Source organism: Choloepus didactylus, chromosome 3, assembly GCF_015220235.1.
Source record: "Choloepus didactylus isolate mChoDid1 chromosome 3, mChoDid1.pri, whole genome shotgun sequence".
NCBI lineage: Eukaryota > Metazoa > Chordata > Mammalia > Pilosa > Megalonychidae > Choloepus > Choloepus didactylus.
In genome coordinates, this window is record NC_051309.1 from 38747685 (window position 1) to 38767334 (window position 19650).

The following is a 19650-nucleotide window of genomic DNA, read 5'->3' on the forward strand; positions in this document are numbered from 1 at the left end:
CAAAATGTAAGTGTTTAGTCACTTTCTTGCAATTGTGCTAGAGTGAAAATAAAACACAACAGAGCAGACAGGGGGTCTCCCTACACAGCCCAGCAGCCCAGAACTGCCCTGGGGGGACGGCACTCACCTGTGACATAGCACAGTCATCCCTCAACAGAGGACCAGGGGGTGCACGGCCTGGAAGAGGGACCCACTCGCAAGTCTCAGGAGCCATACACCAATACCAAGGACTTGTGGGTCAGTGGCAGAGACAAACTGTGGCAGGACTGAACTGAACGATTAGACTATCGCAGCAGCTTTAAAACTCCAGGAACACCAGGGAGATTTGATTGTTAGAGCCACCCCCCCTCCCTGACCACCCAGACACACGCCCCATATACAGGGCGGGCAACACCAACTACACACGCAAGCTTGGTACAGCAATTGGACCCCACAAGACTCACTCCCCCACTCACCACAAAGGCAAAGCAGGGAAGAACTGGCTTGTGGAGAACAGGTGGATCGTGGACGCCAACTGCTGGTTAGTTAGAGAAAGTGTACTCCACGAAGCTGTAGATCTGATAAGTTAGAGATAAGGACTTCAATTGGTCTACAAATCCTAAAAGAACCCTATCAAGTTCAGCAAATGCCAAGAGGCCAAAAACAACAGAAAATTATAAAGCATATGAAAAAAACAACGATATGGATAACCCAAGCCCAAGCACCCAAATCAAAAGATAAGAAGAGACACAGTCCCTAGAGCAACTAATCAAAGAACTAAAGATGAACAATGAGACCATAGTACAGGATACAAAGGATATCAAGAAGACCCTAGAACAGCATAAAGAAGACATTGCAAGACTAAATAAAAAAAAATAGATGATCTTATGGAAATTAAAGAAACTGTTGACCAAATTAAAAAGATTCTGGATACTCATAGTACAAGACTAGAGGAAGCTGAACAATGAATCAGTGACCTGGAAGAAGACAGAATGGAAAATGAAAGCACAAAAGAAAGAATGGGGAAAAAAATAGGAAAAAATCAAAATGGACTTCAGGGATATGATAGATAATATAAAACGTCCGAATATAAAACTCATTCGTGTTCCAGAAGGGGAAGAAAAGGGTAAAGGTCTAGGAAGAGTATTCAAAGAAATTGTTGGGGAAAACTTCCCAGATCTTCTAAACACCATAAATACATAAATCATAAATGCCCAGCAAACACCAAAAAGAATAAATCCAAATAAACCCACTTGAGACATATTCTGATCACACTGTCAAACGCGGAAGAGAAGGAGCAAGTTCTGAAAGCAGCAAGAGAAAAACAATTCACCACATACAAAGGAAACAGCATAAGACTAAGGAGTGACTACTCAGCAGCCACCATGGAGGCGAGAAGGCAGTGGCACCATATATTTAAAATTCTGAGTGAGAAAAATTTCCAACCAAGAATACTTTATCCAGCAAAGCTCTCCTTAAAATTTGATAGAGACCTTAAATTTTTCACAAACAAATGCTGAGAGAATTTGTTACCAACAGACCAGCCCTACTGGAGATACTAAAGGGAGCCCTACAGACAGAGAAACAAAGAAAGGAGAGAGAGACTTGGACAAAGGTTCAGTACTAAAGAGATTCAGTATGGGTACATTAAAGGATATTAATAGAGAGAGGGGAAAAATATATATATGACAAACATAAACCAAAGGATAAGATGGCTGATTCAAGAAATGCCTTCACGGTTATAATGTTAAATGTAAATGGATTAAATTCCCCAATTAAAAGATATAGATTTGCAGAATGGATTAAAAAAATGAACTATCAATATGTTGCATACAAGAGACTCATCTTAGACACAGGGACACAAAGAAATTGAAAGTGAAAGGATGGAAAAAAATATGTCATGCTAGCTACAGCCAAAAGAAAGCAGGTGTAGCAATATTAATCTCAGATAAAATAGACTTTAATGCAGGGATGTTTTGAGAGACAAAGAAGGCCACTACATACTAATAAAAGGGGCAATTCAACAAGAAGAAATAACAATCGTAAATGTCTATGCACCCAATCAAGGTGCCACAAAATACATGAGAGAAACACTGGCAAAACTAAAGGAAGCAATTGATGTTTCCACAATAATTGTGGGAGACTTCAACACATCACTCTCTCCTATAGACAGATCAACCAGACAGAAGACCAATAAGGAAACTGAAAACCTAAACAATCTGATAAATGAATTAGATTTAACAGACATATATAGAACATTACATCCCAAATCACCAGGATACACATACTTCTCTAGTGCTCATGGAACTTTCTCCAGAATAGATCATATGTTGGGACATAAAACAAGGCTCAATAAATTTAAAAAGATTGAAATTATTCAAAGCACATTCTCTGATCACAATGGAATACAATTAGAAGTCAATAACCATCAGAGACTTCGAAAATTCACAAATACCTGGAGGTTAAACAACATGCTACCAAACAATCAGTGGGTTAAAGAAGAAATACCAAGAGACATTGCTAAATATATAGAGACGAATGAAAATGAGAACAAAACACACCAAAACCTATGGGATGCAGCAAAAGTGGTACTGAGGGGGAAATTAATAGCACTAAACACATATATTAAAAAGGAAGAAAGAGCCAAAATCAAAGAAGTAATGGATCAACTGAAGAAGCTAGGAAATGAACAGTAAACCAATCCTAAACCAAGTAGAAGAAAGGAAATAACAAGGATTAAAGGAGAAATGACATAGAGAACAAAAAAACAATAGAGAGGATAAATATCACCAAAAGTTGGTTCTCTGAGAAGATCAACAAGATAGACAAGCCCCTAGCTAGACTGACAAAATCAAAAATAGAGAAGACCCATATAAAGAAAATAATGAATGAAAAAGGTGACATAACTGAAGATCCCAAAGAAATTTAAAAAATTATAAGAGGATACTATGAACAACATATGGCAACAAACTGGATAATGTACAGGAAATGGGCAATTTCCTGGAAACATATGAACAACCTAGACTGACCAGAGAAGAAACAGAAGACCTCAACCAACCCATCACAAGCAAAGAGATCCAATCAGTCATCAAAAATCTTCCCACAAATAAATGCCCAGGGCCAGATGGCTTCACAGGGGAATTCTACCAAACTTTCCAGAAAGAAATGACACCAATCTGATTCAAACTGTTTCAAAACATTGAAGAAAATGGAACACTACCTAACTCATTTTATGGAGCTAACATCAATCTAATATCAAAACCAGGCAAAGATGCTACAAAAAAGGAAAACTATCAGCCAATCTCCCTAATGAATATAGATGCAAAAATCCTCAACAAAATACTTGCAACTCAAATCCAAAGACACATTAAAAAAAATCATACACCATGACCAAGTGGGGTTCATTCCAGGCATGCAAGGATGATTCAACATAAGAAAATCAATCAATGTATTACAACACATTAACAATTCGAAAGGGAAAAATCAAATGATCATCTCATTAGATGCTGAAAAAGCATTTGACAAAATCCAACATCCGTTTTTGATAAAAACACTTCAAAAGGTAGGAATTGAAGGAAACTTTCTCAATATGATAAAGAGCATATATGAAAAACCCACAGCCAGCATAGTACTCAATGGTGAGAGACTGAAAGCCTTCCCTCTAAGATCAGGAACAAGACAAGGATGCCCGCTGTCACCACTGTTATTCAACATTGTGCTGGAAGTGCAGGCCAGGGCAATCCGGCAAGACAAAGAAATAAAAGGCATCCATCTTGGAAAAGAAGTAGTAAAACTGTCATTGTTTGCAGATGATATGATCTCATATCTGGAAAACCCTGAGAAATCGACGATACAGCTACTAGAGCTAATAAACAAATTTAGCTGAGTAGCGGGATACAAGATTAATGCACATAAGTCAGTAATGTTTCCATATGCTAGAAATCAACAAACTGAAGAGACACTCAAGAAAAAGATACCATTTTCAATAGCAACTAATAAAATCAAGTACCTAGGAATAAACTTAACCAAAGATGTAAAAGACCTATACAAAGAAAACTACATAACTCTACTAAAAGAAATAGAAGGGGACCTTAAAAGATGGAAAAATATTCCATGTTCATGGATAGGAAGGCTAAATGTCATTAAGATGTCAATTCTACCCAAACTCATGTACAGATTCAATGCAATCCTAATCAAAATTTCAACAACCTACTTTGCAGACTTGGAAACGCTAGTTATCAAATTTATTTGGAAAGGGAAGATGCCTCGAATTGCTAAAGACACTCTAAGAGAGAAAAACGAAGTGGGAGGACTTACACTCCCTGACTTCGAAGCTTATTATAAAGCCACAGTTCTCAAAACAGCATGGTACTGGCACAAAGATAGACATATAGATCAATGGAATCGAATTGAGAATTCGGAGACAGACCCCCAGATCTATGGCCGACTGATCTTTGATAAGGCCCCCAAAGTCACTGAACTGGGTCATAATGGTCTTTTCAACAAATGGGTCTGGGAGAGTTGGATATCCATATCCAAAAGAATGAAAGAGGACCCCTACCTCACACCCTACAGAAAAACTAACTCAAAATGGACCAAAGATCTCAATATAAAAGAAAGTACCATAAAACTCCTAGAAGATAATGTAGGAAAACATCTTCAAGACCTTGTATTAGGCGGCCACTTCCTAGACTTTACACCCAAAGCACAAGCAACAAAAGAGAAAATAGATAAATGGGAACTCCTCAAGCTTAGAAGTTTCTGCACCTCAAAGGAATTTCTCAAAAAGGTAAAGAGGCAGCCAACTCAATGGGAAAAAATTTTTGGAAACCATGTATCTGACAAAAGACTGATATCTTGCATATATAAAGAAATCCTACAACTCAATGACAATAGTACAGACAGCCCAATTACAAAATGGGCAAAAGATATGAAAAGACAGTTCTCTGAAGAGGAAATACAAATGGCCAAGAAACACATGAAAAAATGTTCAGCTTCACTAGCTATTAGAGAGATGCAAATTAAGACCACAATGAGATACCATCTCACACCAATTAGAATGGCTGCCATTAAACAAACAGGAAACTACAAATGTTGGAAGGGATGTGGAGAAATTGGAACTCTTATTCATTGTTGGTGGGACTGTATAATGGTTCAGCCACTGTGGAAGTCAGTCTGGCAGTTCCTTAGAAAACCAGATATAGAGTTACCGTTCGATCCAGTAATTGCACTTCTCAGTATATACCCAGAAGATCGGAAAGCAGTGACACGAACAGATATCTGCACGCCAACGTTCATAGCAGCATTACTCACAATTGCCAGGAGATGGAAACAACCCAAATATCCTTCAACAGATGAGTGGATAAATAAAATGTGGTACATACACACGATGGACTACTACACGGCAGTAAGAAGGAACGATCTCGTGAAACATATGACAACATGGATGAACCTTGAAGACATAATGCTGAGCGAAATAAGCCAGGCACAAAAAGAGAAATATTATATGCTACCACTAATGTGAACTTTGAAAAGTGTAAAACAAATGGTTTATAATGTAGAATGTAGGGGAACTAGCAATAGAGAGCAATTAGGGAAGGGGGAACAATAATCCAAGAACAGATAAGCTATCATGGGTAAATTTAACCTTCTGGGAATGCCCAGGAATAACTATGGTCTGTTAATTTCTGATGGGTATAGTAGGAACAAGTTCACAGAAATGTTGCTATATTAGGTAACTTTCTTGGGGTAGAGTAGGAACATGTTGGAAGTAAAGTAGTTATCTTAGGTTAGTTGTCTTTTTCTTACTCCCTTGTTATGGTCTCTTTGAAATGTTCTTTTATTGTATTTTTTAAAAATTATTTCTGTTTATTTTTTTATTTTTCATACAGTTGATTTAAAAAAAAAATAAAAGTTAAAAAAATGAGGAAAAAAATTAATGTAGAGCCCCCTTGAGGAGCCTGTGGAGAATGCAGGGGTATTGGCCTACCCTACCTGGATGGTTGCTAAGATAACCACAGACATAGGGGACTGGTGGTTTGATGGGTTGACCCTCTACCACAGGATTTACCCTTGGGAAGACTGTTGCTGCAAAGGAGAGGCTAGGCCTCCCTATAATTGTGCCTAAGAGCCTCCTCCCGAATGCCTCTTTGTTGCTCAGATGTGGCCCTCTCTCTCTAGCTAAGCCAACTTGAAAGGTGAAATCACTGCCCTCCCCCCTATGTGGGACCTGACACCCAAGGGAGTGAATCTCCCTGGCAACGTGGAATATGACTCCCAGGAAGGAATGCAGACCCAGCATCGTGGGATGGAGAACATCTTCTTGACCAAAAGGGGGATGTGAAAGGAAATGAAATAAGCTTCAGTGGCAGAGAGATTCCAAAAGGATCCGAGAGATCACTCTGGTGGGCACTCTTATGCACAATTTAGACAACCCTTTTTAGGTTCTAAAGAATTGGGGTAGCTGGTGGTATATACCTGAAACTATCAAACTATAACCCAGAACCCATGAATCTTGAAGACAATTGCATGAAAATGTAGCTTATGAGGGGTGACAACGGGACTGGGAATGCCATAAGGACCACACTCCCCTTTGTCTAGTTTATGGATGGATGAGTTGAAAAATAGGGGAAGGAAACAAACAAACAAACAGACAAAGGTACCCAGTGTTCTTTTTTACTTTAATTGCTCTTTTTCACTTTAATTATTATTCTTGTTATTTTTGTGTGTGTGCTAATGAAGGTGTCAGGGATTGATTTAGGTGATGAATGTACAACTATGTAATGGTACTGTGAACAATCGAATGTACGATTTGTTTTGTATGACTGCGTGGTATGTGAATATATCTCAATAAAATGAAGATTAAAAAAAAATAAATGTAAGACACCCAACAGAGGGTGTGGCACATAATACGTGCTCAAGAGTTGATAATTATTACTTTGGTAGCTTGAAAATAATAGCAGACTGGAATTCAGAATTTAGGGGTTCTAGAACCTACTTTAGAAAAACTATCATTCTGTGACAAACCCTTTGGATCTCAATATCCTCACTGTATAATGAGAGGTATATTAAAATGATCTTTGTATATCTTAAAAAAAAAAAGACAACAGAAAATTGGTTATTGAGGTTTTCAGGAATGCCAATTTACAGTGTAAGAATTAAAAAAAAAAAGAGGTTTAAAAAACTAAAAAACTCAACAGGACTCAATATGTTCTGTACTAATGAACTTAGCAGAAATGGCATATTTATTAGTAAGTAAGAGTTGATTATATGAGGGATTACTACATAAGGGGTTTGTAAAACATCAGTAACATAATCTAATGGCTTAGCTGGACTCTTACTTTTGATATGATAATATAATCTAGCAAAAGATTCCTCAATGTCACCCATGACAGATATTAGCAAAGGAAGTATTGTATAGGTTTGTTCTTGAAATAATAAGCATTCATTCATATAAATATTTACTGAGTGCCTGCTATGTTCCAGAAACTATTTTGAATACCAAAAAACAGAGCGGTAAGCAAGACTTACTCTCCTGGAGCTTACAATCTAGTGAATGGAGTATAACAAAGGCAATAAAATGTAGATTTATAATACATTACCCAGTGACAAGTACAATGAGACAAAGTAATACACAGGATGAGGGGCACAGGTAATGCTGTTCTCTACAGGGTAACAGAAAAAGCCTCAGAAAGAAGAGGGCACCTAAGGAAAAGCCTGAAGGAAGTAATGGAGCAAGCCAGGATGTTGGCTGGAGGGAGAACATTCCAGGATGAAACGAACAGCAAGTATCAAGGTCCCAAGGCAATAGCAGGCTTGGCATGTTCAAGGAACGAGAGGCCCCTGTACAGGAAATGGAATGAGTGAGGCAGCACATGATAGGAGACAAGGACAGAGAAGAATGCGTAGGGGCTTTGGGACATTGTTAGGACTTTACTTCCCATACCAGTGAAACAAAGAAAATGGAGCATTTAAAGTGGACTGACATGATTTGATTTTCTTGTTGAGGAACCATGCTTACAACTGTGTTAAATATGATTAGTACATCAAGGGAGGTTATTGCAAGAATACAGATAGAAGTGGCTTATACAGAGTGGTAGTAGTGGAGGTAATGAGAATTGGTCAGAAGCCACAGAAATATTTCCCAAGTCAAACTTTGAACAAGATTTGCTGATGGGTTCAATGTGAGGTATGAGAGAAGAAAAAGATTCAAGAATGACTCCAGAGTTTGAGGCCTAAGCACCTTGAAGGATGGATTTCCATTTACTGAGAGAGGGAAGATTAGAGGGGAAGAAGGTTTGGCAGACAGTATGGAAACAGGAATTTGGACATATGGAATTGAGATGTCAAGTAGGCAGTTGAATATATCACTCTGGAGTTCAAGGGAGAGATCAGAGATGGAGACACACATTTGAGAGCAGTCATCATGTAGAAAACTTTAAAACCATGAGATATGCTTAAAAACCAGACTTGGGACCCATAAGAAAATATTTTAAAAGGAATGTAAGGCTTTAGAAAATTTCTGAAATATCTTATGTCAGAAACTTCCAAAATAACATGATGAAGGCAAGGAAGCAGACACTTAAGAAATCATCATTAATGAGAATAAATATTACAAGAAAATAAAAGGACAGAAAATGTTCCATAACTTGCTTCTAAAAACATTAAAGATTTCAAAAGTGGTAAGCCTGCTTGCCCAAAACAACTAAGGGGAATTTATATCTTTCTTATAGAAGGTGTTCCTTAAAGAAAAATAGAATAATAATAATAATAAGCTCTGTGGTATCATAGCTGCCATTGGAGGATGTTGTCTAGAAACATGCAGTTGAGAGCGTGAGAGACTTGCCTGTCCAAATGGTCTAGAATCTACTAAGGTAGCCAGAAACACAGGGGACCACCAACAAAGCCTGAAAATGAGAACCAGTACTGAAAAATGGCCTTAGAAGGGGAGTGACCACTCAGAATTCTTAAGCCCTCTTCTAACTACGAAAGCTGTCCACCTGAAAAATCACCTGCAAGAAACAAATCTGCATGTGGGACTACAGATTCCCATGAGAATAAAGACTGACTTGAAAGATCATTAGCTGTTATGACCTTCTGACTGATTCCAATTGTTCTACTTGAGGACAAGAGGAATCAGGCTAAATTTTCTACTTGAGGAAGAATATAAAAAATGTCATTATTTCAATATAATTCACTCTTAACTAAGAGAATAACAGTATTTCCATAGAAGACCCAGGAGAACTGAAGCCTTAGAAAATCTGTCGGGAAAAAAAATGCCAAAATGTAATCCTACCTTGTAATGCCTGTGGACAATATACCAGTTTAGAAATAGTGACATCAGTTTCATGGGAGAAAAAGAGCAGTAGCTGTTACGAGCATGGGTTCTGGAATCAGAGTATGAATACCGAATCCAACACTTATGGGCAAATTATTCAATCTCTCTAAACCTTAGTTTCCTGATCTCTAAAGGGAGACATGTCCTATAGCACAGAGTTTTGAAGAATTAAATAACAATGCACATGGAAAAACAAAGAAATAAACAAACAAAACAGGCTCAGCCCTGCTTATGGAACCAGGTAAACTCTAAAATGTAATTATTACTTCATTATTAGAAAAGACTAGCATAACCCCTTCTTTGTTTCATGTCTTCAACATTGGACTAAGGCATGATATTTTGATCATTATATATCATCATATATACTCTACTGCACAGATACATTTTGGAAAATGACTGTTGTTGAATTCAGGTCACTCAAAACCCTGTCACCAAAAATGAAAAATTTATCTCGGTTAAAATGTCAATTTCCCTTTTGTATTCTAAACTTTGATCTTCCTTCTTGGTTAAATAAAAGCATTCTTATTTAGCTTAAAGTTCATTAAGTCAATTTCTTATAAGCCTTTATGGTTGACTTCTCAGTTACCACAAAATAAAACACTATCAATCTATCTATCCATCCATTGATTCATTCATCCATCCTCCCAAACCCCACTGCACACACAGAAAAAGGCAAAAGATCACTTCAGAGAACATATTTATCCCATAGTAAATATACAGATACAACATACACACAAACCTAAACAAACAATTTAAAAATGTGAGTTGTTACTATGTAAAAATGACTTCAATGAAAATAATTTATTCAGTAATTCAACATGGATATAGTCTCAGTTTTTACTGAATCAGTATAAATTAATGAAATTCCTGTAAGTTTATATCACAGAGATGAGTCATATAACACAGAGGGATTTATTGGTCAATGGTAAGCTTGTAACTTTTTTATTTTTTTTTTAATTTTTGTTGGGATTGTTCAGTACTATACAATTATCCAAAGATCCAAAGTGTACAATCTGTTGCCCCTGGTACCCTCATACAGCTGTGCATCCATCACCGCACTTAATTTTTGTTCAATTTTTAGAAGCTTTTCATTACTCCAGACAAGAAATAAAGTGAAAGATGTAAAAAGAATGAAAAAAAAAAAAAAGAAAGAAAAGGAAACTCGAATCCTCCCATATCCCTAACCAACCCCCCTCAATTGTTGACTCGTAGTGTTGGTATAGTACATTTGTTACTGTTTATGAAAGAATGTTGAAATACTACTAACTGTAGTATATAGTTTGCAATAGGTATATATTTCTTCCCTGTATGCCCCTCTATTATTAACTTCTAGTTGTATTGTCATACATTTGTTCTGGTTCATGGAAGAGTTTTCTAATATTTGTACAGTTAATCATGGACACTAACCACCATAGGATTCAGTTTTATACATTCCCATATTTTGACCTCCAACTTTCCTTCTGGTGACATACATGATTCTGAGCTTCCCCTTTCCACCTCATTCACATGCCATTCGGCACTGTTAGTTATTCTCACATCTTGCTACCGACACCTCTGTTCATTTCCAAACATTTAAGTTCATCCTAGTTGAACATTCTGCTCATACTAAGCAACCACTCCCCATTCTTAAGCCTCGTCCTATATCTTGGTACCTTATATCATGTCTATGAGTTTACATATTATAATTAGTTCTTATCAGTGAGACCCTGCAATATTTGTCCTTATGGGTCTGACTCATCTCATTCAGTATATTGCCCTTGAGGTTTTGTCATCAACCCTTTGTTTTTTTTTTTTTTAAGATGGTTTTGTTCATGCACAATACATTCCATCCTAAGTAAACAATCGATGGTTCTCTCTACAGTCACATATTTATGTGTTCACCACCCTCACCACTATCTATATAAGGGCATCTACATTTCTTCCACAAGGCAGGAGGGAGAGTCAAAGAAGGTAGAGAGGCAAAAGAAAGAGGAAACAAAATGACAGCTAGGGAGTAGCAAAAGGAAAAGTAACCTTAAATCAAAGTAAAGAGTCAGACAACATCACCAATGTCAAGTGTCTAACATGCCTCCCCTATTCCCCCCTCTTATCTGCATTTACCTTGGTACATCGCCTTTGTTACATTAAAGGAAGCATAATACAATGATTCTGTTAGTTACAGTCTCTAGTTTACATTGATTGCATCCCTCCCCATTTTTAACACCTTGTAAGGTTGACATTTGCTTGTTCTCCCTCGTAAATGAACATATTTGTATATTTTATCACAATTGTTGAACACTCTAGATTTCACCAAGTTACACATGCTTTATCTTTCCTGCTTTCTTCTGGTGTCTCACATGCTCCCAACCTTCCTCTCTCAACCATATTCATAGTTATCTTTGTTGTGTACTTACATTTGCTGTGCTACCATCTCCCAAAATTGTGTTCCAAACCACGCACTCCTTTCTTCTCCTATCACTCTGTAGTGCTCCCTTTAGTTTCCTGTAGGGTGGGTGTCTTGTTCACAAAGACTCTCATTGTCTGTTTGTCAGAAAATATTTTCAGTTCTCCCTCATATTTGAAGGACAGCTTTGCTGGATATAGGATTCTTGGTTGGCGGTTTTTCTCTTTCGGTATCTTAAATATATCTCACCACTTCCTTCTTGCCTGCATGGTTTCTGCTGAGAGATCCATACATAGTCTTATTAAGCTTCCTTTGTATGTGATGGATTGCTTTTCTCTTGCTGCTTTCAGGATTCTCTCTTTTGTCTTTGACATTTAATAATCTGATTATTAACTGTCTTGGCGAAGGCCTATTCAGATCCGTTTGGAGTATGCTGAACTTCTTGGATCTGTAACTTTATGTCTTTCATAAGAGATGGGAAATTTTCATTTGTTATTTCCTCTATTATTGCCTCTGCCCCTTTTCTCTTCTCTTCTCCTTCTGGGACACCAATGATATGTACATTCTTGTACTTTGTTTCATCTATAAGTTCCCGGAGACGTTGCTCATATTTTTTCATTCTTTTCTCCATCTGCTCTTTTGCATGTAGGCTTTCAGGTGTTTTGTTCTCCAATTCTTGAGTGTTTTCTTCTGCCTCTTGAGATCTGCTGTTGTATGTTTCCACTGTGTCTTTCTTCTCTTGTGTTGTGCCTTTCATTTCCATAGATTCTACTAGTTGTTTTTTTGAACTTTCGATTTCCGCCTTATGTATGTCCAGTGTTTTTTTTACAGCCTCTATCTCTTCTGCGAAATATTCTCTAAACTTTTTGAACTGATTTAGCATTGGTTGTTTAAATTTCTGTATCTCAGTTGAAGTGTACATTTGTTCCTTTGACTGAGCCATAGCTTCGTTTTTCTTAGTGTAGGTTGTAGTTTTCTGTTGTCTAGGCATATGACCTCCTAGGCCACCCCAATCAGGTTTTCCCAGATGAGAACAGGCTCAGGTCACAGAAGGAGGAAATATTCAGTACCTGGTTTCCCTGATGGTTTTTCTTGAGGGTTGATACACCTGTGCTTTTCTGCCCAGCAGATGCACCTGTCAGCCTGTCACTGCCTGTGTAAGAGGGTGTGCACTGTTGCTCTCCTCCCCCAGGCTTTAGGATCTGGTTCCGGAAAGGTGGGCAGTAGAGCTGGGCCCCTCCCTTTCCTCTTGGGAAGTTATGCCCCCTCCAGAGAGGTCATTGCATATCAATAAGTTCTTTGTTTCTCTGACTCTGCTGGTCAAAGTGTTTTGATTTTAAAATGGCTGAGGCTGTCTTTACTGCAAAGCGCTGTGGGCTGAAAATGGCTGAGGTTTTCTCCACAGAGAGAGAAAGGGACAGAAAAGCTCCCAGGTTCACCCATCAGCCAGAGATAGCACCTGATCCTCTGGGCTCCCTGTCCTGAGACAGATATGTCCCTCGACTCCCCCAAGGTCAGCTGTCACCAAAAGCCTCTATCTGCTTGTTGAGGATTTGCTGTCTGTATTGAGCAGCTAACATTAAAACCCCAGTTTGAGCTGGGCTGAGAGAGTGCTGCTCTCTAGCACCACGAGGCTTCTGTGAGGGAGGGGCTCTCCACTCTCGGCTCTCAGTGCGAGTCCGCAGTTTTACTTACAGATTTTATGCTGCGATCTTGGGCATTCCCCCTAATTCGGGGTGGTGGATGATGAGTGGACAATCACGTTTGTCTCCCCGCCATTATTCTGGGTTATTTACTAGATTTTGGTCATTTATGAATTGTTCCGGGGGGGACTAACAGTCTTCCACTCCTCTCTATGCCGCCATCTTAGCTCCCTCTGTAAGCTTATAACTTTTCAATACATGTGGGTTGATATATTCTGCTTAAATAAAATTGAATCTGTTTAATATTTTTTTATAAAGTGATTTTATTGAGATATATTCACATACCATACAATCCATCCAAACTGTACAATCAATGGCATTTAGTATAACTACAGTTACACATTCATCACCATCATTTTTAGAACATTTTCACTACTACAAAAAGAAAATCTCCGTTCCCTTTAGCAATCACTTCTCAATTCCTCTATACTTCCTCAGCCCTATATAATTACTAACCTAATTCTTTCTCTATAGGTTTATTTCTATCTGCATCTTATATAAATGGAATTATACTATATATAGTATATATATAATAAATGTATAGTACGTGGTGCGTGGTTTCTTTCACTTAGAAAAATGTTCTAACTATTGTTACTTTTTTTTAAATTAGAGAAGTTACAGGTTTATAAAAAAGTCATTTAAAAAATATAACGTTCCCATACATCCCCCTCATTGTTGAGATTTTGCATTAGCATAGTACCTTTGTTACAATTGATAGATTATTAAAATATTACTGTTAATTACAGTTCATAGTTCACATTAGATGCTTTTTTCCCATATATAACCCTATTATTAACAGCTTGTAATAGTGTCATGTATTTGTTATACTTCATGAAAGAACATTCTTATGTTTATACTATTGACCACAGACTATCATTTATAACAGGGTTCACTATATAATTTGTCCCATGTTTTGTCTTCTGATTCTCCTTCTGGTAACAAACACAAATCAAAACTTCCACATCCTCTTCAACATTTGTAGTAGTATTTTTTTTTTTTTTAACTGACCATTCTAGTGGGTGTGAAATGTTACCTCACTGTAGTTGTGACATGCATTTCCTAATAGCTCCTGTAGTTGAGCATCTTTTCATGTATTCTTTAGCCATGTGTATTTTCTCTTTGGAAAAATGTCTACTCAAGTCTTTTGCCCATTTTTTAATTGGGTTGAGTTTTATTATTGAATAGTAGGATTTCTTCATATATAGTCTGGATATAAACCCTTATCAAATACATGGTTTCCAAATATATTCTCCGATTGAGTAGGCTGCCTTTTCGCTTTCTTAACAAAGTCCTCTGAAGCACAAAAGCTTTTTATTTTGAGGAGGTCACATTTATCTATTCTTATTTTTATTACTTGTGCTTTGGTTATAAAGTGTAAGAAACCACTGTCTACCACAAGAACTTGAAGAAGCTCACCTGCATCTTCTTCTGGGAGGTATACAGTTCTGGTTCTTATATTTGGGTCTTTGATTCATTTTAAGTTAATTTTTGTATAAGATATGACATAGGGGTCATCTTTCATTCTTTTGCATATGGATATTCAGTTCTCCCAGCACCATTGTTGAAGAGACTATTCCGCCCCACTTGAGGGGACTTGGCAGCGTTGTCAAATGTTAACTGACCATACATATGAGCATCTATTTCTGAAAGGCTACTGAATTTTGCATGTTGATCTTGAATCCTGCCATTTTCCTGAACTTGTTTATTAACTCAAGTACTTTTTTGTAGATTTTCCAGGACTGTCTATACGTAGGATCATGTCATCCACAGTGAAAACTTCCTTTCCAATTTGAATGCCCTTTTTTTTTTTTTAATTTTTATTTTGAAATAAATTCAAACTTACAAGAACAGTTGCAAAAATAATACAAACCCCATACACAGAACTCCAGCATACCCCAAACCCCCCTCTACCAATACCCCTATCTACCAACTTTAATATTTTGTCACTTTACCATTTCTTTCTTTCCCTTCCTCCTTCCCTCCCTCCCTATCATCCATCATCTATTGCTCTGTATTCTGAACATATGAGAGCAAGTTGCACACATCCTTGAACAAATAATATAATTCACATATACATTTCCTATGAACAAGAATATTAATTTATGTAATCACATTAAGTGTAGTTAAGAAGTTCAAGAAATTTAACACTGATATAAAGCTTACATTATATATTTCATTTTTTTCCTTATGTCCCAATTGTATCCTTTTGAGCCTTTTCTCCTCTTTTCTTAGATCTCATCCATGATCATCTACGGCATTTAATTGTCATTGTCTATTTAGACTGTCTTTTTTTTCAATTGTGGAAGCATATATACAGCATAAATCTTCCCATTCCAACCCCTCCCAAGCATTCCATTTAGTGGGATTAATCACATTCAAAATGTTGCAATGCCATCAGCTTCCCACCATTCATTACTAGAAATTTCCCTTTACCCCAAAAAGAAACCCTACACTCATTTCTTATTAATTCCCCATTGCGCCTCCCCCACTTCTCGTAACCCATACTCTACTTTTCTTCTCTATGATCATATTCTCTGATACGTTCTTTGTGTTTACTGTGGGGCTTAAATTTAACATCTTAAGTCTATAACAATCTTGTTTTCTTTGATACCAACTTAACTTCAACAGGACACATAAACTATTTTCCTATACTCCTCCATTCACGCAACTTTATGTAGTTCTTGTCAAAAATTACATATTTTACATTGAGTCCAAAACCACTGATTTATCATTACACTTTAGGTATTTTAGATCCTGTAGGAAGTAAATAGTGGAGTTACAAATCAAAAATACAGTAGTATTGGTATTTATATTTACCATGTGATCTTTACTGGAAATCTTTATTTCTTCATGTGGTTTCAGTCAATTGTTTAGTGTCCCTTCCTTCCAGCCTGCATGATTCCCTTTGGCATTTCTTATAGGACTGATCTACTGGTGATGGAGTCCCTCAGCTTTTGATTACCCAGGAATGTTTTCATCTCCCCCTCATTTTTACCCTCCATGTGTTTGTGAATTTTCTAAGTCTCTGATGGTAATTGACTACTATTTGTATTCCATTGTGGTCAGAGAATGTGCTTTGAATAAATCCAATGTTTTTATGTTTATTGAGGCTTGTTTTATGACCCAGCATATGGTCTATTCTGGAGAAAGTTCCGTGATCACTAGAGAAGAATGTGTATCCTGGTGAAATGGGATGTAATGTTCTATGTATGTCTGTTAAATTTCTCTGTATCTCTCTCTCCTTTTTTTGTTTCTTTGTCAGTAGGGCTCCCTTTAGTACCTGAAGTAGGGCAGGTCTTTTATTAGCAAAATCTCTCAGCATTTGTCTGTCTGTGAAAAATTTAAGCTCTCCCTCAAATTTGAGGTAGAGTTTTGCTGGATAAAGTATTTTTGGTTGGAAATTTTTCTCTCTCAGAATTTTAAATATGTCATGCCACCGTCTTCTCGCCTCCACGGTGGCCACTGAGTAGTCACTAATTAGTCTTATGCTGTTTCCTTTGTATGTGATGAATTGCTTTTCTCTTGCTGCTTTCAGAACTTGCTCCTTCTCTTCAGTATTTGACAGTCTGATCAGAATATGTCTTGGAGTGGGATTATTTGGATTTATTCTATTTGGAGTTTGCTGGGCATTTATGCTTTGTGTATTTATATTGTATAGAAGGTTTGGGAAGTTTTCCCCTAACAATTTCTTTGAATACTCTTTCTAGACCTTTACCCTTCTCTTCCCCTTCTGTACACCAATGAGTCTTATATTTGGACGTTTCATTTTATCTATCATATCCCTGAGATCCATTTTGATTTTTTCAATTTTTTTCTCCATTATTTCTTTTGTTCTTTCATTTTCCATTCTGTGGTTCTTGAGGTCTCTGAGTCATTGTTTACCTTCCTCTAGTCTTGTACTATGAGTATCCAGAATCTTTTTAGTTTGGTCAACAGTTTCTTTTATTTCCATAAGATCATCTATTTTTTTATTTACTCTTGCAATTTCTTCTTTATGCTCTTCTAGGGTCTTCTTCACATCCTTTATATCTTGTGCCATGGTCTCATTGTTTGTCTTTAGTTCTTTGATTAATTGCTCCAAGTACTGTGTCTCCTCTGATCTTCTGATTTGGGTGTTTGAGTTTGGGTTCTCCATATTGTCTGGTGTTTTCATATGCTTTAAAATTATCTGTTGTTTTTGTGCTCTTTACATTGAATGCGTTTTATTCTTTTTTCTTGCCTAACTGCTCTGGCTACAACTTGTAGCACAAGGTTGAATAACAAGGGTGACACTGGCATCCTTGTCTTCTACCAGATCTTAGAGGTAAAGCTTTCAATCTTTCATCACTGAATTCAATGCTAGCTGTGGGTTTTTCATATATGCCCTTTATTATGTTGAGACAGTTTCCTTCTATTCCTTTCTTTCTAAGTGTTTTTATCAAGAAAGTATGTTCCATTTTGTTATAATCTTTTTCTGTGTCAATCAAGACGATCATGTGATTTTTGCCCTTAGAATTGTTAATGTGGTGAATTGCATTAATCGATTTTCTTGCGTTGAACTACCCTTGTATACCTCAGACAAAACCCACTTAATCATGCATGCTGTGTAATTCTTTTAATGTGCTGCTGAATTTGATTTGAAAGTATTTTGTTGATGACTTTTGCAATTATATTCTTCAGAGAAATTTGTCTGGAAATTTTCTTTTCTTATACTTTATTTATCTGGCTTTGTTATTAGGGTCATGTTGGCTTCATAGAACGAATTAGGTAGTGTTCACTCTTCTTCAACTTACTGGAAGAATGTGAGCAGGATTGGTGTTAATTCTTCTTGCAATTCACCTGTGAAGCCATCTGGTTCTGGGCTTTCCTCTGTTGAGAGATTTTGGATAACTGATTCTATCTCATTACTTGTAATTGGTCTGTTGAGGTCTTTAATATCTTCTGGAGTCAGTGTAGATTGTTTGTGTGCTTCTAGGAATCTGTCAATTACATCTAAGTTGTCTAATGTATTGGAACACAGTTGCTTACTGTATCCTCTTATGATACTTCTTACTGCTGTGGGGTCAGTAGTAATGTGTCCCTTCTTATTTCTGATTTTATTTATTCACTACTTCCTTTTTCTTTAGCATTCTAGCTAAGGGTGTGTCAATTTTATTGATCTTCTGAAAGAACGATGTATCAGTCTTGTTAATTCTCTCTACTGTTTTTTCTTATTATTATTATAAACTTCATTTATTTCAGCTCTTATCTTTGTTATTTCCTTTGTTCTGCTTGTGTTTGGATTAGTTTGCTGTTCTTTTTCCAGTTCCGCCAGGTATGCAGTTAGGACTTAGATTTTAACTCTTCTTTTTTATGGTAGGCATTTAGAGATATAAATTTCCCTCTCAGCACTGCCTTCTCTGCATCCCATCAGTTTTGATATGTTGTGTTCTCATTTTCATTTGTCTCAAGATATTTACTGATTTCTCTTGCAATTTCTTCTTTGACCCACTGATTGTTTGAGTGTGTTGTTCAACTTGTATACATTTGTGCATTTTCCAGTTCTCTGCCTATTACTGATTGACAGATTCATTCCATTATGGTCAGAGAAAACAATTTGTATAATTTCAATGTTTTTAAATTTACTGAGACTTGTTTTGTGACCCATCATGTGGTCTATCCTGGATAATGATCAATGAGGACTTGAGAAGAATGTATATCCTGCTATTTTGGAATGCAATGTTCTGTATATGTCTGTTAGCTCCAGTTCATTTATCACATTTTTCAAGCTGTTTCCTTATTGATACTCTGTCTAAATATTCTATTGATGGGAGTGGTATATTGAAGTCTAGCTCTTACTGTACAACATTTATTTCTCTCTTCAGTTTTGCCAGTGTATGGTTCATGTATTTTGGAGAACTATGGTTAGGTGCATAAACATTTGATTGTCATTTCTTCTCAGTGGATTGTCCCTTTTATTAATATACAGTGTCCTTCTTTGTGTCTTATAATAATTTTGCATTAAAAGTCTGTATTTTCTGATGAGTATAGCTACTCCAGCTTCTTTTTTTGGTTCCTGTTTTCATGGAATATCTTTTTCCAACCTTTCACTTTCAACCTATTTGTTTCTTTGGGTCTAAGGTGAATCTCTTATAGCAAGGCTATAGATGGCTGATACTTTTTTATCCATTCTGCCAATCTGTATCTTTTGATTGGGGAATTTAATTCATTAATATTCAATGTTACTGGGAAATGTATATGTGACTTACACTGTTTGTTCAAGGATGTGT

At 36.8% G+C, this 19650-nt stretch overlaps 1 protein-coding gene across 5 annotated transcripts in view; it reads right to left on the reverse strand.

The window, feature by feature from the left end:
• The window catches only part of ARAP2 (ArfGAP with RhoGAP domain, ankyrin repeat and PH domain 2), a 269972-nt gene that overhangs the window by 143151 nt on the left and 107171 nt on the right, over window positions 1–19650 (reverse strand). The window lies entirely within an intron of this gene.